Raw genomic sequence first — 25,565 nt, 5'->3', positions numbered from 1 at the left:
CTTCTTTACGAAGCCACTGCATTGGGCATTCTCTTTACCTCGGACTCAGAAGCCACACAAAATTATGTTTCTCAAATCTAGCTTTGAATCAGAGGACAAGAGAACTTGAGAGCACGCAGTGGGGAAACTTGCAGCACATCTTGACCCCACAGCTGCGCTGTGAGACAGAAAAAATCACTTCACTGCTGTGCACCATGTTGACAATTTCCCCAGATTTGGCTGATATGAATCTTCTGATTTTTTATCTTGTTTAAAAGAAACAGGTACATCTGAACACACATCTACTTAAGGCTCTCTATATATGTTTATATATATTTATATATATATTATTTTTTACTGAGAATTTACTTTGGAGTTGACTTCTCTGCTTTTATTCAGCATCAAGAGAAAAGTGCCAAAATATTACCCAAATCTGTATCTAGTGTCCTTGTAAGAGGAAGGTCAGCCTGTTTATCTGGAGTGTAACTGCATTTGCAGCCACCTTTTTTAGCCACACCAGATAGAGACAACATCAAGTTTCTAGATCTTTTAAGACATGAAGAAGCGAAAATGATCTTTTAGGATTTAACTTGTGAGTTCTAAAGTTAGAGGCTGGCTGCTGGAGTAGAAGAGAATTTCTTTTATACTGAAAAATTTCTGTTTGACTTTCCTTCAGAATCTGTGCAGACTCAATTTTGATACATTCAAAGACTTCATGGAATGAGATGCCAGATCTCTGTCTGCCTGGGCCCAGCCTGATCTCTGACCGGTCAGCAGCTATCGAGCTTTGGATTAAATCTCCAGACTGTCAGCATGTGGGTTCTTTCTACCAATTGCACTTTGGATGGAATCTTTTGCAAAAATCTGAACTTCACCCTCAGTAAAGAAGTAAGGGCACGAAAATCACAGTGATGAAATCACAGAAATCACAATGATGAGCACTTTACTCCTTTTCTATAGATAAATGAGCTTTAAAAGGACTTTTTTCTCATCTCCATTGCTGTTTGTGATCTAAATTCAAGGTGGTCCATTTTACGAAAAAAGATACTTAGCCATTTATCTGTATTTGCAAATACACTCTTGCAGAAGAATAAGCAATTCCTAAGGAAATGTCTTTGAGTAGAAGCAAGCGGATGAAGAAAGTGCATAGAAAAATGCTATTAAATCTGCAGACTATGTTAGTAGAACTGTCAGGCACCATGGAATTTAAAATCTCTTCATTCTCTTCCCCTCAACATAACCACCAAGATAATCATGCATTTTGCAAGGTCTTGATTCTCCACTCTCTCCTTCTGCTGTGCATTAAGATTGCTGTTCAGGGACAGAACCACAGGTAGCTTTAACCAAGAACAGCCAAGTTCCCTGGTCTGAAACAGTAGCCCAATAAATGTGCATTCCTATAGAATATTGAGGCAGTCAGCATCCTATCATTCACTGTACAACAGAGGAACACTCCTGCACTTTAGGAGCTGAGTGGCTAACTGTCACTAAATCCTGCCCTGATTTAAGAGCTGCTCCCCCATTGGAAGGCAGAGGCTGCCTGGAGCTGATGAACCTCTTTCTTCCTCTGCAGGGGATGTAGAATAACCTAACGGCTAAGCCACAGGCTTGCAGTTCAGAGAAGATATGCTCCTTGCTCCTCTGCAAGTTCCCACCTGCCTTTGACTAAGCAACCCCTTCCCCATAGCTATGAGCTCTGTCTGTGGAATGCAGGTGGTGGGACATACTCACACAAAGCACTCGAAGAATCCAGCTATGTGCTTAACTATTGTTTTTGATAGAATCTCTACAAATAGGGAGCTAACCCTCTGCTAAAGAAGACTGAGCCCTTGCACCACCATGGTCCTTGAGTGCCCGATCCAAACCAATGAAATCAGAACCAAGCTCAAACTCCAAAGCAGGAGCAAGCAAACCCATCACTGTATCTGAGTTGTTCATTTCAGAGCAAACTGCAGATCTGCACTGAATTTCTGTTGGATAGCAGATTTAAAGCAATACAGTTCTAGATGAAGTTTAAAATGAAAGTTTAAAACTTGGCAAAAAGCAACAAAAAAAACCCCAAAACATTAGAACAAACTTTCAGACTACATCACCAACATAATTCTCAGCTCAAATGGTATTACAGAGGCTACAAAAAGAGGAATGGGACATCAAGGAAAATCAGACTAATCTATCAATGCTGCAAGCTTGGGAAAAGTCTGGCAAAAACCTCAATGAAGGGCAAAAAACTGGGGAACCTTCGTGCCCAGGAGGAGGAAGGAGAATAAAAGAATTTAAAATGCCTGCATTCCAGTTCTCATTTCTGTAGTAGCAGTTGTGTCTGAAGTAATGAATACACTCTGTCTTCTGGCGATGAGCAGCAGCCTGGAAGTGCAGATTTACAATGGAGGTGGAAAGCTGTTAGAAGCATTGCAGGACGTTTTATTGCCAATTACAATTTCATGGCAGGGTTATTATTTATTAAATATAGAAGCAGTCAGCTGAATTCTAACTGCTCCTAAGCTTATTTCCACTTACAAAACAGCTAAAGAAATTATGTAGAGATAGAGGAAAAAATCCTTCGCCATAGCAAGCGTGTTTCTCATGGCCTTCAAGTCTGCACACATGAACACACATGGAGAGTAAGAAAAATAGACCACACTTCAGAGAGGGAATGGGCTACGCTCTATTTCCCTTTAACAATGCCCGAGGTGCACTAAGCTAAACTTATTGCTGGCACTAACAGGCTTGTGGGGGACAATTTGAGCTGCATAAGTTCCTTGATCACCAAATCTCAGAGTTCAAGGCTCTCCTGAGAAGTACTTCACCCATGGCTCTCTACTCCAAAAGGAGCATGCAGACAGAATGAAATTTGATCACAAATGGAATCTGTCCCACAGCAGACCTGCACGGTACTGGCCACAATATACAACACACTGAACAAATAAAACCATTTGGTTGTCATAGAATCATAAAGGCTGCAAAAAGACCACTATATCATCTAGTCCAACCACCAGCCCACTGCTGGCATTTACACTAAACATGTCCCTCAGTGCCATACCTACACTTTTCTTGAACAGCTCCAGGGATGGTGACTCTACCACCTACATAGGAAGATTATTCCAATTTCTCACCACTCTGAGAAGAAATTGTTCCCAAAATCCAATCTCCTGGTTCTGATCCAATGAAGAAAGAGGAGCAAAACAAAACAGCTCACCACAGTACTTTGAAGACAGAAAGGATGTTCAGAGAAGCCAAACCAAAGAAATATACAAAATTCAGCAACTGTCAGAAGATGTTGGAAATACTTGATCTAAGTACTCACACTCCCTGGTGACTGGACATTCAGCAAGTTGTGACTGGGTCAATCAACTCAGCCCATTATCTTTGTCCCTACATTTAAAGAGACTTCCATAACTCATTAACCTTACTGGCATTTCAAAAAGATGCACACAGTCTTGTATATTTTATGCTAGTGACTCTGTTCACCACTTTAAGTATATCATAACACAAATGTTCAACAGATGTCAGAATGGGCACAATCACTCATCTAACCACATTGCTCGACCTGCAGTGAGTTATGGGCAGGCTGTGCCAGGTCCTCATGGAAATGAATGGGGTCAACACTTCTCAGCTCACTGATTGTGCACAAGCGTATGAGCTGCTGATCTGGCTTTCCGGTGCTGCCTGGGGGTAAGCTATTGATTTCTTCATATGTTCACGATGAAATTCTTGTATGTATAAGCAGAGCTGATTTTGTGTTTATATAGTCAGATAAAAAATTTCAAGTCTGTGTCCAAACATACCCCTGAAAAAGGCTGTATTGTTCTTGTAATAAAGCTAGATAGAGTAAAATGCTAAGTATCCACATGGAGTGAAAAAAGTTTTCAGCGCTTAATAGTGGAATGAGCAAAATGGCACATACAAAACATGATTTGTTTGTCATCAGAAACAAACATGGGATCATCATGGGATGTGTTGCTTCCTGTTGCCCAAAACCATGTTTTCAGCATTTCTAAAAGGGCTAAAACTGTTCAAGAGTTCTTTGGTTCCTCTCTTTGGAACAGCAAGAAGTTTTGAAAAAGAATTTTCATTGCTATGCATCCAAATACATACCAAATTAGGGAGAGACTAAATGAAGGAAAAGCAAACTAACTCTGCACTTAAAGCATTCATCATTCTTTGTAACACAATTTGCTTTAGGAGAATATGATGTTTTCTGTGGTTATGAAGATGCAAAACGATTCTAGTCTTTATATGAACTGCTGCTTGGGGATTAGAGGAGGATTTAATATCTTTCTCAAAGAAAGGATTAATTAAAGTGTCTCCTCTTTGGGAAGGTGATGAGCAAAACAATACATTGAGCTTTTGATTTATTTCTCTACAGAAATAAAATGTGTATGATGATTTTTCATTTCATTTTCTTTAAAAAAGGAATTGTTTCAGAAATTTATCTGGCATAGGAGTTGCTTAAGGGATTTTAACATGCTTTCAAAGTGTCAGCTAAAACTGAACCATTGGGTCTCCTTTAGAAAACTCTGACAATCTGTTGTTACAAGCTAAGGAAATACTGCTTAAGCTTCACTAGGGATCTGTCCTTTTGTTTCATTTTTCACATCCTTAAGTGGAATTGATTGGGAAGCCCTGTTTTGTTGACAGCCCTCCCTGTATTTTGCAGTACTATGAACATCTCACGAAAAGTTTCGTTATTCTTTTCATAAAAGACCTCCATTTTAATCAAAAGCTGAAGCATGAAAAAAAAGAAACAATCATTTTTATGCTGGCAAAGATTTCCAGTTTTCAACTTTTATGATTTTTTTTTGGTTAGCAGAAATGTCAAGGCAACATCTACCATGAAAAATACATTTTAAAAAAGTTTCATCTACTTCTGCATAATTTTCAGCAGGTTTCTCTCTTTTTTTTTTTTCTTCCCAATGTTCCTTCTAGGTTTAGGAATTTGCCCCTGGGTTCTTTAAAACTCTGGTACAATTTGGACTTCTACATCACTAATGCAGAACTGCTTATTATCAGCTCACAGTATTTGCAGAATCTGATAAGAATAATGATGAAAAAGTGATACAGTGCTTAAAGACATGGCTGTGATTTCATTTAACCTGGAACTACCAGTGGGATTAATGATCCCCTATATTCAATATACTATGGAAGAACAGCGGTACCTAACGGTCTATAACTCATTTATGTGCCCTGCTCCTGCATTGTCCTGTCAGCAAATTGAAGACAACAGAAAACTGTGATATTTGGTCCAAAACACTTGCCAAAAAATAATGAAGCTTTCATTCAAATGCATCTACACTATTCATGCCTGGATTAAAGCACAGCTCATAGGATAATTAATGACTCCCTTCTTGGATAACTCAGTAAGAAAATGCAAAAACTTAAGTAAAGATACTGGAAAGATCATCAAAAGTCAGATACTGTAGACAGGTGGGGTTCATTTTCTAGAGCTCAGATTTGATCTGTACATAGATATATGAGGATAATGCATTCCCCATCAGCCAAAGCCCTGAGCTATTACAAGAATGGCATCCAACTTCCTATTCTCACAGTAGGATTTGTGTTAGCAAAGTACTGTTTGCACATTCTCTATAGCCAAGTCACTACTTGCAGGTTAATTAGAAATCCTTTATAGGCGTCACTAATAAGAAATGCCGTGGCTGCACTGAACACAGTTTAGTGTCAAAGCATCTAACATATTTCACTCAGTTAACCAACAGCAGGTGCAAAGGATGCTTATCCTGAAATACATAAAATTCAAGGGAATGAAAAAAAAAAAAAGAGAAGACAGTGATAGGCTGCTGAGAGAAGCAGCACTCAAGGAAGGAAAAAGCAAGGCTTTCTGTGCTGACTTACTGTCAATCTGCAGTTTCAGCAGTCCACACTGCTGCTGTTTAATTGTGTAAATGATCCCCATCATGAAAGAAGATCAGTGCTTTTATTAAAATTAGAGACATACTAAGGAAAACCTTCTCTTTACTCTGAGTCTTCCATTCCAAAGATCTTTATCCAAGGTTTTCTAAGATGTCCTTTCCATTACCATACTTACTGCTACCTAACAGCCAGCAGCCCACACTATCAATCCCATGTGAACTTCAGGCACAATGCCTTTTGACAATCTCTCTCCAAGGTTGGTGACATTACAAGAAAATGTCAGTGTGAGACATTACACTAACTCACAGGAAAGAAAGAAAATATATTTGCAGGCCTTACAACTGTTGATCTAAGGAATTCAGATGAAAATGCAATTAATCTGGCCTACCTCAGGGTCTGAAAATCTGGAATGACTTTTACCACTGCGTCATGAGAGCATCTCAAAGGAAATCTGTTTGTGCCCAGCCCCTTTCTTCTCTCCCTCCACAAAACAGAAATTTAAGGCAGTTGTAGTGGAAAAAAAAAAAATAGATCAGTAAAGAGAGCAAAATCATTAAAGAGACCAAAATTCCTTATTCATAACTTTTTTGTCAAAACGATTTGCTGTCAAACCAATTAATTTTACTCAACCCCGACAAGCATTTTTGTGAAAGTTATTTCACAAGGATAACTTTTAATATCCTGATATGAGGAGTTCAACACTAGCAATTCTTAAAATATACCTTTTTGTTGGCTTTTTTTTCCTGACAATATATCTGGCAATTTTTATACATAATTTTGTGTTAAGTGTAAATACCTTAGGTGGACCACTGCTCTGTTAGACTAAATTTCAGAGCTGCATATTCCTATGAAGCCCAAGAAATGTGAAAGCAAAGTTAATTTACCAAAACCAGGACACCTGTGACATCAATGCAAATCCCATACGGGATATGGGGAAGAGGTGATGAATGGTAAAGAGAGAGTAGGCTCTAAACTATATTTGAGAATACAGGCTCAAACAAGTAACTTCACAACCTTTCACATACAGCTGCTCTCCTGTAAAAGACCCAGACCATGTATGGATTTTCATGCCCCAGATGCAAGCTGGTCAAAGCTTGTAGACCTTGCTGCTTGATGATGAGCACCAGAAGAAGCACTACTCTCCCTCACCCTGGAAGGCACAATCTTTGTCCCACAGCACAGCACAGGTCAGAAGAGAAAAGGAGGATATCTTCATGCAGAAGAGCAACCCAAGCAGCTACCATGTTGTTTGCATTCCAGGGAATGTCTCACCACTGAACTGCAAGAAACATCAGCTTGAACTTTATAAGCAATCCGATCCCATCATTTTAGCACAGGTATTTCCCAGTGCTGAAGAAAGGATCGATGCCAGAAGTTTTACAGTCTCTGTCATGGTCTTGTAAGGCAAATATTGATTAACTGTCCTGGATTCAATACTCAATGCAATTAAATCATTTTTTACAGGTATGGAAGTGTGACTTTGTCATGTATTTTAATTACGCTTCAAAAAATGTCATGTCAGCATCTAATTTGTTCTGTTCAAATCCTAACATGCTCTGAAGATAAATGTCTTCTGTTTGAAGAAGGTTAAGATAGTCAAGGGAGCAGATCAAATAATTAGGCATAGGTGAATTTAAAATCACTGTTCCAGACTGTCAAACAGATAAGAGTTCAAAGGCTGATCAGTAAATTATACATACATAAAATATACATGTACGATTTCTCATTCCATTTTTGTAATTGAACAAAATTATATATGTTATATTAATTCATCTGAGACTTTCATGATATTCGGTTGTAGGTCAGCAACTACATCAAATAAGCTGTAACAAAGCCTCTGGGGTGCCTGTACAGAATTAAACTGAGATTGGAGGTGCTGGTCGACAGCTAGCTGAATGTGAGCCAGCAGTATGCTCAGGTGACCAAGAGCAACCTGGATTGTATTGGAAATAGAATGACCAAAAAAAAAAAAAAAAAACAACAGGGAAGATTTTGTCTCTCTGTACTCAGCTCCAGTGAGGCTGCACCTTGAGCACAGTTTCAGCCCCTCACTGCAAGAAGAGTTTGAATTGACATGAATGATCAGGAAAACAAGACCTATGAGGAGTGGCTGAGGCCTGTGCTGTGTGGCATCATTAAAAAGCATTAAAAAGCATGAACCTGCTGCTTGGAAAAGAATCATAGAATGGTTTAAATTGGAAAGGACCTTTAAGAACACTTGGTTGCAAACCTCCTGCTACAGGCAGGAACACCTCCCACTAGACCAGGCTGCTCAAAGCCCCATCCAGCCTGGGTGGGGGCATTCACTGCTTCACTGGGCAGCCTGTTCTAGTGTCTCACCACCCTCACAGTAAATAATTTCTTATCTGGACTTGACTCCTTAGCTGTTTTTACAGAGAAGTTCACCAGTGGCACAGAGACTCAGAATCATAGAATTGTCAAGGTAGGAAAATACCACAGATCATCTAGTCCAACCACCAGCTCATCACCACTATGCCCATAAACCACGTCACACTATGCAAGATTCACCTTTTCCTTCACAGTGCATCACTGTTGCAGAAACAGCCTTGTGGAAGACTGCTTCTCCATTACTTTCAGTGCAGGAACAAGTGAAAAATAAGTGATAATGAACAATGTTGATGTTCAAAATCAGCAATGGCACCCATCTATCCAAACCTGTGGCCACTGTGCAGCCTTTCAAATTTCACATTTTGAGGGATTCAACCCGTGGAGAAATCCCTGGTTAGTTTTTGAGAAGTGCCACATGAAGGACCTCATAAAGCATTTCTTGCCCCTCAACCCTGCTGTTCCAGACTTCACCTACATGCCATCCTGTCTCTATGACACTGGTTTGGAGCAATGAGCTCTGGGCTTTTTCAAAGGACTTGGGCCCTTGAGAGCCAGGGCTAGTATGGCCCATCCGAAACGTAAGAGGAGTCTGCTGAGCATGATGTTAGGATTTAACTAAAATGAATCTTTTCTGTCATCATCTCTCTCCTTCCCTTTCTCTATTAAGTACTTACCCTATTAACATCACTCAGAAGGCTTGGGGTATTTCCCACACACCCAGGAAAACCAAGCTGCCCTCCTCACGCTTCACTTTAGCATAGGAGAAAATGCAGACCTTGGTGTGCAGCACAGCTCCGCCACTGCCATTACCCTGTATTTTTACTGGTGGGTATCTCAGGTACCTGCCTGCCCTTTCACACCCTGCTCCTTGTCACTGGACCACATCATTCCCTGCCATCTTTAATACATCCACTTGTAGTCTCCACAGGCTCAGTATTCCACAGAAAATATGGCTAGATGTCTCAAGTTTAGGCTGGCTGCTAGTCATTTCTAAGCCAAAAAAAAGCAGTAACTGTCTTTTACAGTGAAATGCAACAGAACTTTTTACTGATGCTCACACATGAGGAATCTCCTACATTATTTAATGTTATTCATCTTCAAAAGCCATCTTCAAATAAAAGCTTTAAAAGCATCTGTCACTATTGCATTTGGGTTCTTCTCCAAGCATATTCAGCTTGTAAGCCCCTTCTATCCTGTGTAAATAGCAAGACTGGCTTTGCTGGCGTTTCTCACAGAACAGTGAAGCTTTATCAAAGCCCTCTGGGGCCAAGAGCTCCGTATGTTATCCACAGGAATGAGAAGGAAATCCCCCACAGAGGTCAGAGGCTGCAGGAAGGTTCTCTTGAGGTGATTACAGGTGTCTAGCATACTAGTCCTGCCCTTATAGTTTCAGTAAAGTCTTGGAGGAAGGATGAAACCAACAACAAATCACATAAAGCTCAATATGGTATTAGTCACACTGCTGCATGGTTCATCTGTATCACTGAATTTTCTGTTGTCTCATATCCAGGAACATTGTGGCACCTTCAGGTGTTCCCAGCTGCTACACAGACATATTTCAGTATCCTAACTTAAAGTGGAGAAAGCTGAGAAGAAAGGCTTCTAGCTCATGGAGACTTATTTCTCCTCACTCCCACAATCCCCAGTCCTCCGATTCGCCTTTCCAAACTTTTGCACAAATTGATAAATAGCCCAAAGAGAGCAACTGTCTGTCAAGGACCAAAAATTCATGAGCCTTTGGCTTACTAAATTCAGAGACTCTGTGAGCACTGGTGTGTTTCTGTGGGAACTGCTTGGGATTCACAAGAAACACACCGAGCCTGAGGTGTATTAGATCCAGTACTTCAAATAAATCCCTGTCTTTTGATAAAAAAGAATCCTGCTTTCTACTTCACTAGCAGCTGTTTTTTCAAGTTCTGTCTCTCAGTCGCTAACGATCCTTTTCACTGCCTATAATTTGTCCATACCATAAATTGCAGTGTCTCCTAAATGAGGGGTTTTACCGGGAGCATCCGGTCATTTATGTATTGTACCCAGCACAGTGATAAAAGCAACCTTACTGGGACAATTATGAATTCACCAGGACTTAGCTTTTGCATCTCTGTCCTCCGTCACCAGTACGACAGCAGCTAATGCAGCAGACAGCATTGATTCAGCAGGTGGGCTCCACATGCACTGTGCTGGAAGAGTCAGGTGCTTACAGCACAGATTCTGCAAGTCAACAGGAAGAATGAGAGAACACAAGCTAATGAAGAGCAAATTGCAATGCTGTCTAAAGCCCCGCTACGTTTACAAGGATGTTGTTTTCAGCTGCCAGCAGCCTGAAAGTCACAGTCCCTCCTGCAATTGTAGGAGAGCATCACAGCAATTCCACATAACCACTTGAGTTCTCCACCCAGAGGGACTTTGCAATAGGCAAGAGAAAAAACAAGAGAAGAGCGTTGCCTCTGTTCAGGAAACAACAGCCACAGCTTTAAAAGCCTGGAGCCTTTGCAGCTCTAAAGCAAAAACCCTCTTCTGTGTTTCCGAATAGCTGATGCAGTTACTCCTTCAATAACATTTTTTCCTTAGCAAAAGCAAAAATAATGCAAGTGAATAGAAGACATATTACATATAATGTGAACATTAGTTAGCACCTCATTTAACTATTAATCTTTAACCTTCACAGATGTACTGACAACACACAATGGTATTTGCTACAGGCAACTGTTCTTTAAAACTCACACAGCAGCATTATTTATAGCACCAGTACACATCTGAACAAAGGAACATGAAAAGTAGTTATGAAAGATGTGTTGTATGACAAGCAATAAATTAGACAGCACTGGACTGCCAAACACTAAAGAAAAAAATCCAGTTGAAAGCAACATTAGCAAAAAAAGCCTTTAAAAAGTGCTTAATACAAAGCACATACTTGTTTCTTACTGAAGTCAGTGAAATTTAAACTTTTATTCAGAATTAGGTGTGTTCCTGATTCAGCAAATCAGCTAGAACTAAAAGAGGATGAGACACGAAGATTTCCATCCAAGATTATATGATAGACAATGTTTTCAAGCACATCTCAGTTGATAACAATGAATATCACCGACAGAATAAATCCTATTCTCATTCAATCCAGATAGAATCAGTAGCATTCCTGTAAACATTCATTTTTCAATTCTCACTAAAGTGCTCTGGCTCATGAAAATCTGCTTTAGGAGGCTTCAGGGTCTGCTACAGCTAAATTTCCCTCCCTTACCCATTATTCTCATGCAGCACCGGGGCAGAAATTCAAGAAAGTCAGGAATTAAACATCAAATTCACATCTTTGGTCTCTATCTTTGAGGACTTCCTATGATTTTCATATGTGTGGGATGCTTTAGTTTGTACGTAGGTCACTCCAAAAGTAATGCCTCTTGTTTATTTCCACGGAAACCACAACAGATACAAAGAATGCAATAGCACCATTTGATGGAGCAAATTCTCAGTTACAAAAAAAATTTCAGCATAGCCATCACCAGCAGCTGTGCATTTTGGCCACAGTGATGAAAAGCCTGCATGCTGCACAAATGGAGGTGACCCACTTTTGCTGCTACCATTGCTGAAAGCACCACCTACCACCTCACTGAGCTCATATCCACTGCTTGGTCTCCATAAATGTTCTGCAAGTGTTGATAGCCAGTGGGCGCAGTTTTTTTCTGCATGGAGAAATTCACTGACACGTCTTTGCTTCAGATACACTTCCATGTTAGATGCCATTTGGTCAGACTGCCACTCTGCTGCCATCTGTCAGATGACAACAAAACATAATGGAATATTAGCAGCAAGGTTCAAACTCTACTGCAACACCACCAGCATCCATCTAATATCTTTTGGGCTGACAAAATAAAATAGGAGGCATTATTTTCAGAGCAACCTTCGGATATAAGCGTGTGCTTATTATCTTAAATAATGACAATATAAACATTTAGTAAAGACATCTCCATATTTATCCCTTTCCTTGCAGAAGCACTGTTCTTTAAGCCATTAAGATTTGGTATTTTCTGTATTTAGCATGATTATTTTATTCAAATAATTTTTAACTGATTTAAAATAAATTTAAAAGCCTTTATAAAAAAATAATCAAAAGCTCAGGGTATACAGTCCATGCAAAAACACAGAAAAACTTTTAATCATGAGAGGAATTGAATGAAGAAAGACATAGAAACAGTCTTCAAAACCATCAGCATAAGATGGGCAAGACATAACGGACATATACTGCAGCAAGGATTTTAACATGCACATTAGGAACTAAAAAAAAATTGTAATTACAAGGCAAAGGAAAGCTCTGAGATCAACTGCCTGCAGAGGTAATGGAAGCCCATTCCAGGGGTTCTTATTTGGTTAATAAAAAAAACATCCACCAGGAAAGGTTTAAGAATAAATTTGTCTTGTCAAAGAAATAGGAGACAGGTCTCTCGAAATGTCATTCACATGTGTTTCTTCTGCTTGTAGGGTAAAAGCTAAGTAGAAAATATTTGAGAAAAGAGGAATGGAGGAGAAAGCCTGATCTAGTGGTTGACAACCCTGCCTGTGGCAGGACACTGAAGCAAGATGGGCTTCAAGATCCCTTCCATCCTACACCATTCTGTGATTCTATGATTCTACCACCTTAGCAGTAAGAAACAACTGCCTACATGCCCTCAAGTCTACAAAATACCCCATGGGGCCGCCATAGGTTGAGGCAGTTTTCACAGATTGTATTAGAATGGAATTCTAATAGCACCAGGTAATTCCATCTATTAAGACAAATGCAAATGCACCTGCTCTCTCTCAGTGGAATTTTATTTTTTGTAAAAGAGGATCATTGGCTTCATTCTCATATTCATATACATACACGCTCAATATGCAAAACTAGCCAGTGTTATCAGTGTTTGACAGTGCAAAGTAATGTATCTGACTGTGAGAAGCAATCTTCGATACAGAGAACATCCTCAATCACTAAATTAGTTGCAGCTTCAGTTTATTATAATATGGCAGTGTTTTTGCAATGAAAGGCATTTGACTCATACTCTCCTTAAATAAAGAGAATCCGAGCGGCCACAAAGGTCGTCATCAAAGCAATGAGTCATAAAGTGAGTTTCAAACTCTGTTATGTAATGAATGCAAGCATATATTCTCCTCTGCTCAGAAACAAAGCAGAACGTTATGAAAGGAATGAAAAATGCCCAGAAGGTGAAAACAGTTTTCTATCCTTTGATGTAAGTCACTGGCCTTTTTCATTTTGAAGACCCCATAAAAGTTTTCCATTGAAGCTTTATATCCTCCTCAGTGAATTTAAGCCTTTGCTGATAGCTTTCCCTTGCTCAGTACTCCTACTGATCCTTCAATGTTGAAAAATACAGACATGTGAACTCCCTGAATCCAGTGAAATTTACAAGGGAAGAAAAATGACGTTCTTTGCAAGCATGCCTGAAAACATTCATAATTACCCAGCTGTTCTGGTTGCCGTTAAGGAAAGTCCAATCTGCTTTCTGTAAACAACCTAAAATGAACATATTTCTGCCCTCAAAGTGTTTCAAAATATGTATCTCACAACAGATAAGGGCATATATATAAGGTGTCTAAGGTGTCTGCTGATCCCTTTTCTAATGTCTTCACCCTAAATTAATTTCAGAAGACTTTTAGGCTACTGTTCCAACACCCACTGAAGCCAATAACATTGTAATTAATGAGGAATGAAAACCTCATGCATTGCAGTTCCAGCACGTTTCTAGTTTTCTGTGAACAAGTAACTAATGACAAAATACACTGGACACCTTTGCACATTTACTCTATGCAAGGTACTTACATAGATATTATTCCAGCTGCAGCAAGACCTAGCCTGATCTTAAAATTATTTCTCTTAACTTTGTTTAATTCTTCATAGAAACACATAAGATTTTGGCTGTCGATACCTGGAACACTGTATGCAACTTTGGAACTAAGCCAGTACAGGATTGCAGAAGGCCTTCTGCAATGAACAGAAACCCAACTCTTTGAGCATCAGCCCTTATCCTTCCACCAGTTGGAGCTTTGTTCAGGCCATTACAGAAGCAATGTGAAACACAGCAAGGACTACATGATAGCTATTTTTACATGCTTTGAACAGCTGCACAAAACAACACTCTGCAAAGAGAAGACAACGAGATTTGCCTAGCCTTCATCTGAAGCTTTTAACCACTCATTTATTATTTACACCAATATGTATAAGTGAGCTGTTCTTGGCAGGCCTAACAGCACTGAAATCATCTAGATGAAGTGACACTGTGCTCAGCAGTTGACCTTCCTGCAAGTGGAGCATACCTGATGCATCCTGACTAATAAAACACAATAAATTGTATTTTATTTTCCAGTTGGAAACACATAATTCTCTCCAGCTGCATCTTTAGATACATTTTATATGTGGTTCCATCCTATTTAAGTGTCACAGCCTAGGCAGATACTTGAGACTTTTCACCCAGAAGCAGCACAGAAATATTAGAGATAATTACAGAAGTGCTGCATTTTTAGTAGCAGCATTGCTGATAGCAACATGCTAGGATACTGATCCTTCCATATCAAATTTCTGTCTTGAACTGAGATGATGTGATTTCCCAATCCTCCTCTCCTCACTTCAGGCATTCACTTCAAATGTATTTAATTTAGAGCTTTTCCATTCACTTTCTGGGTCAGGTCTAAATGGAACCAACTTCCAGCTTCACATCCAAGGCATAAATTCTACTCTTAAATTCTCCATCTTTCCATACGTTTTTATCCTCCAGCAAATAACTTTTAACAACCACTTCCTTTCCTCCAATTCAAAAAAAGCTAATTTAATCCATGGCACCAGCTAGATCCTTTATTTTTAAGCAAACTCCCCACTTATCTTCTGACTCTTTTCATCTATGAGGTTTGGGGATTGTTTTGGCATGCTTTTCATTATCAACATGTTCTGGAAGACCTAGAAACACAGAATTCTCTTCTAATACCAAACAAAATGTAAAGGCTGTTTTGGAATATATAGAAAACCTCTCGTCAGTTTCAGCACAATGACAAGCGTCATTTTTGAGGAGAACAGCAGTTGTGTTACTAGTGATTTATATCACTGCACACTAATAAGATACTGCATTCTCTGACGGCACAAAGAATCCCTTCTTCATGCACTTAGATGTAAAAGGCATTTTTATTGAATGACCCACTGCCTCACTCTGTCTGGTAAGAGTGATCACCCTTAAAGACCTTTACATACATCTACTGCTGCACTGGCATTCAATATCCTTTGTGTGTGCATCTCCCACACCAAAATCTTGGCATAAACATCAGAAAGTTCTAATTTCTAACCTCATTCTTGCCCGTTCTTCATTATTATCACTGTATATTATAACATATATCATATTCACACTAGCTAGGGGCCAGAGTTTTCCATGAAAGTCATACAAGTTGGCAGGTGCAGGTTTCTGACTGGGGAAGACAGCTCAGGTAGCATTTCGATTTTCCCAGAACTTACACTGATTGCAAGAGCTGCAGTGCTCTTCATCAGAGACCTTTCATTTGCCATGAAAGACAGCGATCCTCTTCTGTGCAGATCTCTGCCTGTGCAAGCTGCCATCAGAATAAGCAATCACCCATATACAAAGTATCACTTGCCAGCAAAAGATATATATTTGAGTATTTCTATGGCACTTCTTGAATTGTTTTGATTTTGCAACACATTTTTGCACAGTCCTGACAACCGTTCTCAGCTGATCTTCCAAGACAGAATACAGCTTCCCACACATACCTTTCTCAAAGAAGATACACTGTTATTTACCTTCCATTTGCCTATTTTGTCCTCCTTTCCTTTCTGAAAATTCAGAAAGAAAGTGAAAGAGCAGAGCAAAAAACAGACCGACAGAAAGGCATTTTATTTTTAAAGTAAATTGCATTTCTGTCACTAATTTAAAACCTACCCCATCATAATTTTCAAACTTAATCTAAATCTTAGCTCTTCAGTGTCGTATTTTTAGTTATTTTCTTGACCAGTTCCTTTCAATATGATTCTTCAGTAGCTTAGAAGTGGAAGAAAACTTTAAGGTAAGTGCAATGCCCTCCTGCAACATCAACAACAACAACAACAACCAATGAACACCTACCTGTCTTCTGTCCAAACTTATTTTCGGTGTTTTTTCAAACAAACACTTGTTATACCAGGCATGTTGTGTTAAGAACACACTCAAGAAGCTTTTTATTTCCATGTTTTTGTTGCCACATCAGGTTTGGAGGCACTTGCTTTTCCATTCTCTTCCCACTGTACTGCTGGTTCAGTTAGGGAGAAACAAAAGAGAACAAAACACATTGTTTCAAACTGCAGCTTTGCAAATCTTGTCATTTATTTACTAAAAATCTTCAAAAACCTCAAGCAGCCAATAGTCATTTATTCTCTGTAAAAGCAAAAACTGTTCAATTTCTAAGTTAAACTGACATGCCCAATTCATCTTGGGGTAAACAAAGCCAAACTCAGGAATCTCTAAAATCAGCCTTTCAGAGTCACCAGACTTCTGATCTCTTTAAGTGATTTGCTCAGTCCTGTTTCTAACGAGAGGCATGGGTTTTTCAGTGAAGGAGCAATGGGAATGACATTCAGAAGTCTTCAGCTGAACTGCCTTGGTCTGCGAACTATGACTCTGTGTAACTGCAGAGTTTCAGACTGTAGCTGTCACAAAATTAATCTTCTCAAGATATATTTAAGGTGAATGCAGAGCATTCTAGTTGTGCTGTATTGTCGTGCAAGTTTATCTGAGATTGATTATGACTGAAACAATCTTTAGTAAACTACTGGTTTGTTTTTTTCTTTTTGCAACCAAAATCAAAATAACTGGTTCATTATGACTCTACTTTGGTTTTTTTGTTTCCTCAAAATTCACAAATAAGAGTTCATCAGTCAGTAGGTAATTCGTGATGGCACGAGAGCAAGGGATGTAGACAACTCTGCACTCCTTCCTACGTTTCAACAGAGTTGTTCTCCTCTTTCAGCTCACAACACTATCAAATAGATTTTAGAAAATACAGTTTTGAAAAGTTTTCAGATGAGCACTGTTTGTTTCAGGGTAACCCTTCTGTTGTGGAAGTTCTTGGGGCATTTACTTCCTCCGACATGGACACCATCAGCTTCTAAAATTGCCACCATGTAAAGCTCCCGAGTTTAATGGCCTCCTTTTTTTCAAGGGTGCTTGCTTTTAACCTGGCTCTAAATGCCACGCTGAACCAATCTGCAGTGGCACATGTAACACATTTGTCCTTTCAAACAGCACATTCCCACCAGAGGAAAGTAACAGAAGTGCACAACTTTCCAACATCTCTCACAGACTGTTTCTAATACTCTGCTGAGAGAGAGAAGCATGTGAACATGATTAAATGGGTGTGTTCTCCAGGACTGAGCTACGTTCAAGCTCTGCAGCAACTCCCTCATTCCCTCCAGCCCCCCAGCACCTGGTCAGGGATGATCATTACACAAATCCTTCCTTCACCACACCACAGAGAGTAGAGTGAGGGGTGGAGGGATTATGATTTACCTGAAGATGTCTCTTCATCTTCATCCAGGAGAAGCCTGGAGCTGCTTTGATTATCTTTGTTCTGAGCAGTCCCCGGTGCAACTGCAAAGGTAATGCTGGGTCTTTGGTTGCTGTTCATTTGTTTAGATTTCTTATAGTTAAAGAAGATACAACCTAAGCAAATTGGATTGACAGAAAGACAGGCAAGTTAATGGGGAAAGCCTTTTGAACAAGTTGTTGAAGATCAGCTATTCCTAGTTAGCACTGTTCTTTTTTGTGATTTTTTTCTGTTGTATGTCCCTTTAACACTTTGAGAAACATTTGTCCCCCACCTATGATGGAAAGGAGAAATTCCTGGGATGCAACAAAAGCACTTCACTTCCATTCTGGCATAGTGTGCATAACACAGTGCTTCGGACCCTGCAGGGAGGTATAATAACACCAGATGTGCTAAGCCTTTCGTGGCCCTGCAGGAGAAAAGCAAGGGTCCTTCCTGAGTTATGATGAGTATTTCTGAAAAGAAATATGGTTAAAATAGCCTTTAACTTTGTGAGAAGCAGCTGCACTGAAATTTTACAAGGAATTTAATAGAGGCCTCAGATATAAGATCTGGCACATTGGTATGCTTGATTGAAGGGACACAGGCTGGACCAGCCAGGAGGCATGCTGCTCTGTTAATGCACGTTACCGTTGCCAAGTAACATAAATTCAGTGCAACATTCAAATACTGCCATAAGTCATCAGCTCTCCTCCAGCTAGTCATCAATCTTGGAATAAGTTCTTGAGATGCAAACGTAACTTTCATCATTTCTATACAAAGGAATGTTTTTTTTTTTCCACCTTGCTTTCTCCTCTCCATTTCTTTCTCCTCCCAGCCCACTATGGACTAAAGACTGACAAAAAATGTCCACTGGTCTGTGACCAGCATTTATTTAATACCCATTATAAAGTCAACAGCTATTGCTCTCAGTTCAGTTTCGCTCCCTAATCAGCCCAACAAACCCAAAGTCAGGACTTCCAAGAGTTTCATTCTCACTCCTGCTGTGGTTTGCCAAGCCACTCCTGCTCACATGACCCAGAGTTTGTGCAAGTTTTGTTCAGAAGTCATGATGCTCCATAATGTACAATGAAGTTGGAAGAAGAAGAAAAGATGCCTTCCTGGACTGCAGAGCTCTTTCCAAATGAACTGTTTCTGTAATATACATCGCAAGTATCATTTAATGAGTTAATCAGAGACAGGAAGAAATGCCTGCTTACATAGTCCCAGAAATGTGAGAATTTTTGAAAAGCATAGGAGGTCTGAAATGCTACTCAGTGGTCTTGAGACACTAGTGATCCATGCATAGCCATTATACTTTGAACTCCAGTGCTGTATACAAGATTTCTGCTATCTTTGCATTGCCAAGGAGTAGGACTGAGAGAAAAAATTTTCCCTTCCCAAAATGGCAAAAGGCAGGCCATGTTTTTTTCCATATGTCCCCCATTCCATCTGTCATTCCTAAAATAGCTGTATAAGGCACTCATCTTTACTGTTGCTTTTAGAAGAAAGATATATTTTCAAGCATAAGATACAAGTAGGTTGCTCCAAAAGTAACGCCTCCTATTAATTTAAACAGAAACTGGAACAGATCCAAAATGCACAACACCACCACTTGATAGAATAAAATATCAGCTACAAAATTATATTTTTCAACATAGCCGTCACCATTAGCTGAGTATTTTCACCAGCAATGAACAAGAGCCTGAATGCTGTGTTCATTAAAAATCCGTACCGGTGGAGGTGACAGTGTTTCACAGCTGCTATAGTGGCATTGTTGCTAGGAAAATGTTGCCCATGCAGTCCATCTTTCATTGGCCCAAACACAGAAATCAGAAGGTGCCAAATCCAGACTACATGGCGGATGTGCTAGGATGGTCCAGACAAGATGGGCAATGTGATCTGTGGTATTCAAACAGATGCAGGGCATTGCCATTTTGCAAGAGAAAGATTGTCTTCTTTTCTGGTCTGCTACTAAAAGCTCAAGTTTTCAGCTTAATGAGCATCGCAATGTAGCGTTCAGACTTGGTGGTGTCAGTCTGAGTTCTAGGAAATCCAGAAGGGTCACCCCTTTCCTATCCCAAAAGGCAGTGCACATCACTGAGAGCTGTGCCTTGAACTTTTTCTTCAATGAGGAATTCACCGTTCACCAATCCACGCCTTGCAGCTTGCAGAAGCCTTACCCGTGTTAATGCACTTGGCAGCTCTGTTGTAGTGTTCCTTCTGCCTCAGCAGCTCTTGGCACAGCCCAGCCTTTTCATCATCTGGATTATTTTCCAGCTGCTTCCTCCACTCTCCAACTCCTCCAGCAGCTTTCTGGCAACACAGTCCCTTAGGGTCCCTGTCCCAGGAAACATCCTTCAGATGGAAGATGACTGCAATAAAATATTGATATTGTCAAAGTCCAACAGCTGCACTGGGCCTATTGGGACACTGCCACCAAGTTCAAGCTTCCATCTCGAGATCCAGCACAGTGCTCATCTGAAACCAATACAGAAGTGTCATGTCATTTATTTGCTTTTTATAAGCTGTGTTAAAATTTCCACATGATCACCCTACTAAGCTATTTTAATCAGAGGGGTGCTTTCATTAACATGTTTACTGGATTGGTTTATGTTGTTCTCAAATTACTCAAGTCTTACCTGTGAAGAATGCAACATGCTAGACTGTATTTCCTTTAGTGTCAGAGGTAACAGCTATTATCCTCGTCAAATTGATATTTTTGAACTCCTTCCATGGTACATTGTGAAAGATCTCTTCAACATGGATCAGCATTCTACAATCCTCCCTGCACTGCACGTGTTTCCAGTTATTCTTCCCTTGAGACACTAAGAGTTGATAGAAGATTCTGAGAACATATGACTGGAAGAGAATGCAAGAAATATTTTATAGCACTGATGAACACCCAAGATGCACTTAGAAGCTATGCAGGATCCTAAGCCCCACCTTTTTCCATGGGTGCAAGGACCCCAAATACCTTTCTCATGCTAGGCTGCGCTGTTCTCTTTATCTGCATTCTCAGCAGCAGTACGGATGCACAGATTTCAGTCCCCAGTGTAGCAGGTGTGGACAGTGTGTTTTTTGATTCCAGTTTCTGGTTCCAGCTGCTTGGAAAGAACATTGGGTAAGTACTGTTCAACCAGCTGTTCGTTTCTCACTCTTAAGTCAGTATATTTCTCCTTCTTCTGAAGGAACACTTCCTGGTAAAGACACAACCACAGGTTACCTCTAAATAACACGCAAGCATGAATCCTCTCAGTTCACTATATAATACACAGCTTGTTAACATGGCATGCCACAGTGTGCTAACCCATGCTACAAAATTTAGCAAAATCTTTCCGAAAGGAGAGTGAATGTTTATGCTCTTTGATCCATCTTAATTCCCTTCTGCTGCAGGCTAATGTGAGATCCCACAGGTATCACAGGGGGCAGGAAAAGCCATCTTTTAGTGCAATCTGCTCTTAATAAACTGACTTTGTGTTATCAAATGATTACCAATTTTTAATCAAATCCTTATTATTAAATTCTCCTTTTTAGTGTAAATCTTTCCCACAACGTCTCTTGGTGCTCTGGAATCCTACAAGCCACAAAAGCTGTGTAACAGAGGCTGTCTACCCACCCACAATTATCTACACACTAGCCACAATTAAACTAATTATCTGCCTTTTCCACTGACAACCGATCCCATACTCTTAGTCTGCTTTAGGCACAGTCTTCCCTCAAGACCATCCACACTGCCTTGTTTCCTATATCCAGTCATTGTGGATGACTGTGAAACAGTGAAAGCCCTTGTCTGGACAACATCTAGCATGTTCTGTTGATCAAAGAGCATCTAGCTGGAGCCAGCTGTAGCTATCCAAGAGAAAAAAAAAATCAGATTATAGTCTTGTTTGCAAATATTTAATCAAGTCTTCAATAAATGCACATCCTGTACTTTCCCTTTCATTAGAATGTTTAATTTCTTTAAGCACGCAATTGAGTCTCAGTCATTACTAGCAGCATGTATCCAACTCAAACTTTGTGTCTCCTATTGCTATACTTGGACATTTCCAGCTTCCACGTCCCTGGCATAAAATATAGCAAGCAACTAGCATTTTCTTGGATTTCTACTAGGCTACAAAATCCTGGTTTTTAATCTTTTATCAGCCTGCTCACCAATTTCACGCCTTCATTACCTCATCCACGCTGCTATAATATTTAGACCTCCTGCTTGCAGGCACAGATAACATTGCTACAAGATGTATATACTTCAAGCAAAATTCCAGGCAAGTGAAGATGAATGAAATATATCCCAATCTAAAGCACATGCAAAAACATAATCGTTATTTGGCCTCTATATTGGAAAATGTACTTCTATCAACAAAGAATACAACACTGCCTCTATGCTTTATGTTGATGATATTTTTATAACATCATCCTGAGGAATAATCCAAAGTTATTCATTTATAAAAATATTCACTTCTACACAAGTTGCAATTTTTTATTTTTTTTTTTAATGTGTTCCAGCAGCTCAGTGTCATAGCACAGAAATTGAAGGGACATCTTGAAATGTTATTAATCCATGTCCACTCCTCTTTCAGGCAGAAAGCCATACTATTCCTAATGAAATTTTAACTGTCTTAGACATGCTTTTTGCCCCCACTGCCATTAGAAGGCTGGTCCAGGACCTCGCAGCTCTGATAGCTAGGAATCTAATTTCTAGGGAATATTTCCTCATGGTTTAACTTTTTTTTTTCTTTATGTGTCACTCCAGCCATTCCACTTTTAAGTGGATCTATCATTCTGAATGAGAAGGGAGATTTCTCAAGTATTTCCAGCCATAAAATTCCATCAAGTTAGTACTTCATTTGAGTAACCAAACCATGCTCTTTTAATCTCTCTTACAAGATTAGGCTCTCTGTTACTCCCATCATACTTCTATGACTGTCCCAGTCTGAGTTCATCTTTCAAGAGAGAAGACTGGAAGTTTGCACAGTTGTCCTCATAAGCCTTTACAATGTCTGATTTATGTTTATTATGTTTATTATGTTTAATAATTTATTATTTATGTTTATTAATTTATTAATGTTTATGGAGAAGCCCACTAATCTACTTACTACAAGTCCAGGATGAACTGGAAGGATTACAGGCACTTCTATGTTAGCGTTTTAGTTCAAGAGTGTCCTTCTGGAGTGTACCTCCCAGTAACACCCCCTTACCTGGTTCATATAGCTGAGCAGTCTCAGAGAGCACAAACTGAATGTCCTCCTGAAATAGCGTATCACGAATGTCAGGTCTTCAGGATCAACTGTTTTGCTGTACAGATCCACTCCCGCTGGCCCACTGCACTGACAGCTGAGATCAACTAGAACATCTTGTTTCTCAGGCACCTCCTCCTCTTGCTTTATTTCATCACTGTGAAATTTCAGGAGTTTCAGAGTTGGAATTCAGCTGTGTCTCAAATAATTTGGATATTTCTTCAAACACATCTGTGCTTCTTAAGGCAGAAAAAATGGTCTAAAAATACTGTATGCATTTACTCCCTTGCCAGAAATGTGGTGTTTCTGTTAGAGGTAACATAATGCAGACTTTTCTGCTGTTTGAGCAATTCTTCTTCCATGTCTGGCTGCAAACCAGTGTGAAAAGGAATAAACAAAAAGTCAGAAGAAGAAATAATCAGCTAACATCCCCCACTCAACTAAAATGTGACTCTTACTCTGAATCATAATATGGCTCTGTAGTTTCATTGCATATGCCTGTTCTTGTTCTGGCCCCAGATGAGAAATAAACTATTGCTACACTGAGAACACTCTGTGTTCACAGAGAACACAGGAACTGTTCCTGTGCTTTACCACCCTTTGAGTAAAAAGTTTCTTCCCAATACCTAACCTAAATCTCCCCTCTTTTAGTTTAAAACCATTCCCCCTAGTCCCATCACTACCAGACTGTAAAAAGTCAGTTGCCCTCCTGTTTCAAATCTCACCTTAAATACTGGAAGGCCTTTAAGTACTGACTCAGTAACTAATCAGCCAGTTCCTTCAGGACCCTAGGGTGCATGTTGTCCATCCCCACAGACTTGTATACATTCAGCTTGTAGTCTCAAAATTGCACTTTTCTTACAGTGGTGGGGATCTTGCTCCCCCAGCCCCTGTCTAGAGATTCAAGGATGCAATAAACATGGGAATCCTGACTGCCAGTGAAGACTAAGGCAAAGAATTTTTTAAGTACCCTTGCCTTCTCCATGCCTTGTTGTTTATCAGTGGGGGTACAGTCCCTATGGTCTGTCTCTTCTGACCAATGTACACGTAGAATCCCTTGTTATTTTCCACATTCCTCACCAAGTTTGATTCCATTCACACCCTGGCTTTCCTCATGCCATCTCCACATGCCAAAGCTCTTTAAGCATACTTTTGGATTGTTCTGAGTCAGTGTTTGAACAGCAAGGCATGGGGAGAAGAAGCACAGTACATGTTTAATGCGACTGATGTGTCAAATTCAAAATAAGGGCTTACACATTGAGGCAAAGGAATACAAATATCATCACGCATAAGCAGCCCATCACTATTATTTCATCCTGTCCCGTCTCACACACACAGGCTATGGCTACATGCATCTATTCCTGCCAAGAGCAGTCTCCAAGGAGAGATTATCATGTGCTATCATCCTACAATGCATTAATTAGATCTGGGGAAAGTATTAATAGTACCCAACTTCTCAATCAGTTTTCAGCTTTGTTTACTTCCTGTATGTTACCCACATACACGCATAAATACCAAACTATTCATTGCTATGGGAGGGCTGCTAATATTAGAGATGGTGCTAGGCCTCCAAGGGCATGAGTAGCCCTTTCTGCCCTTGGTGGCCTCTCCTGGGGACGTCTCTGTTCCTGCCCACAGTTCAGATGGCTTCAGGTCTTTGGCACAGCACTCCTCCATGAATATTGCTGCCATAAATGCATTTGCTAGGACATTTTTGCAAGATGATTTACACAGCAGGGCCATGTGTTCCTCTAAGCAGCATATGACAAGCTTTCTTAAAATAGCTATGTTAAAAACAAATGCACGGGTTTATTTGCAAAACACTGAAAAGGCAAACACAAACTGAAGTCAAATTCAAGGCTCTGGGTCCAACCAAACATCAACCAGATGAAATAAATATTGGAAGTATTGAAAAAAATAAAAGCAACTCTTTCACATCTCAGAAGCCACTGTACAATGACAAGGGAGAAAGGAAAGCTTTCCACAGATGAAATTTGGATGCCAGTTCAAGGAACCTGGAGGAAAACGAATACTTCTGTTTCCTCTTCTCAGCCTGAGCTACCTGAAAGCAGTCTGTAATAGAATAAGTATCTTCTTTGAATTAAGTCGTATGATTTTGTGGTTTATGTTGTCGCAGAATGAGCTGAAGCAGAAGTTCTCAGCTCTGTCGCCCTGTGTAGCCCCTTCCTTGGCTGGTTAAAACCGAGTCAAGCTAATCACTAGAAAGACAGACAAATTATAAAGAATTAACATTTTCAGGTGTGCTTACATAAGAAGTAGACTTAGAGACAGTTCAATTTAGTTAAGAAATCACCTACTGTGAAGTCTTTAAATGGAACATTCTGTGAAGTAATTTGTTTGGGATTTGATAAATGACAAGGACTGCACGGAAACTTCTGTAAATGCTAAGTCCTATGTAATCAGAAGGGTAATGCTTTATAAGTGACCACAAAGCATGGGGTAGTTGCTGTTCACTGAGATGGTGACCCAACTGAATAGAAAAGCAAACCTAGTGTGATCAAGTCTGCTGTAGTTTCTCCCTTTTACACAGTTCAAGAAGCTCTCCAAGAAGTTCTATGAGAGTGG

The 25,565-nt window shown here is 39.8% G+C and overlaps 1 protein-coding gene across 2 annotated transcripts in view; it reads right to left on the bottom strand.

The window, feature by feature from the left end:
- The window catches only part of NPSR1 (neuropeptide S receptor 1), a 77,806-nt gene extending 61,413 nt beyond the window's left edge, over positions 1 to 16,393 (bottom strand). The window contains exons 1-2 of one of the 2 annotated variants that reach the window (XM_042889028.1): positions 16,308 to 16,364; positions 11,794 to 11,961 (exon numbers count right to left, since the gene is read on the bottom strand). The gene's annotated coding sequence lies outside the window, so the exon portion shown is untranslated. Of the gene's footprint in view, positions 1 to 11,793; positions 11,962 to 16,307 lie in introns of both variants that reach the window. The other variant, XM_042889029.1, reaches the window with a different exon arrangement.
- Positions 16,394 to 25,565: the final 9,172 nt, after the last annotated feature.

Source organism: Lagopus leucura, unplaced genomic scaffold, assembly GCF_019238085.1.
Source record: "Lagopus leucura isolate 7727_CA_CO unplaced genomic scaffold, USGS_WTPT01 Super-Scaffold_100157, whole genome shotgun sequence".
NCBI lineage: Eukaryota > Metazoa > Chordata > Aves > Galliformes > Phasianidae > Lagopus > Lagopus leucura.
The sequence above is the reverse complement of the archived record's forward strand: the minus strand, read 5'-3'. Positions and strand labels throughout refer to the sequence as shown.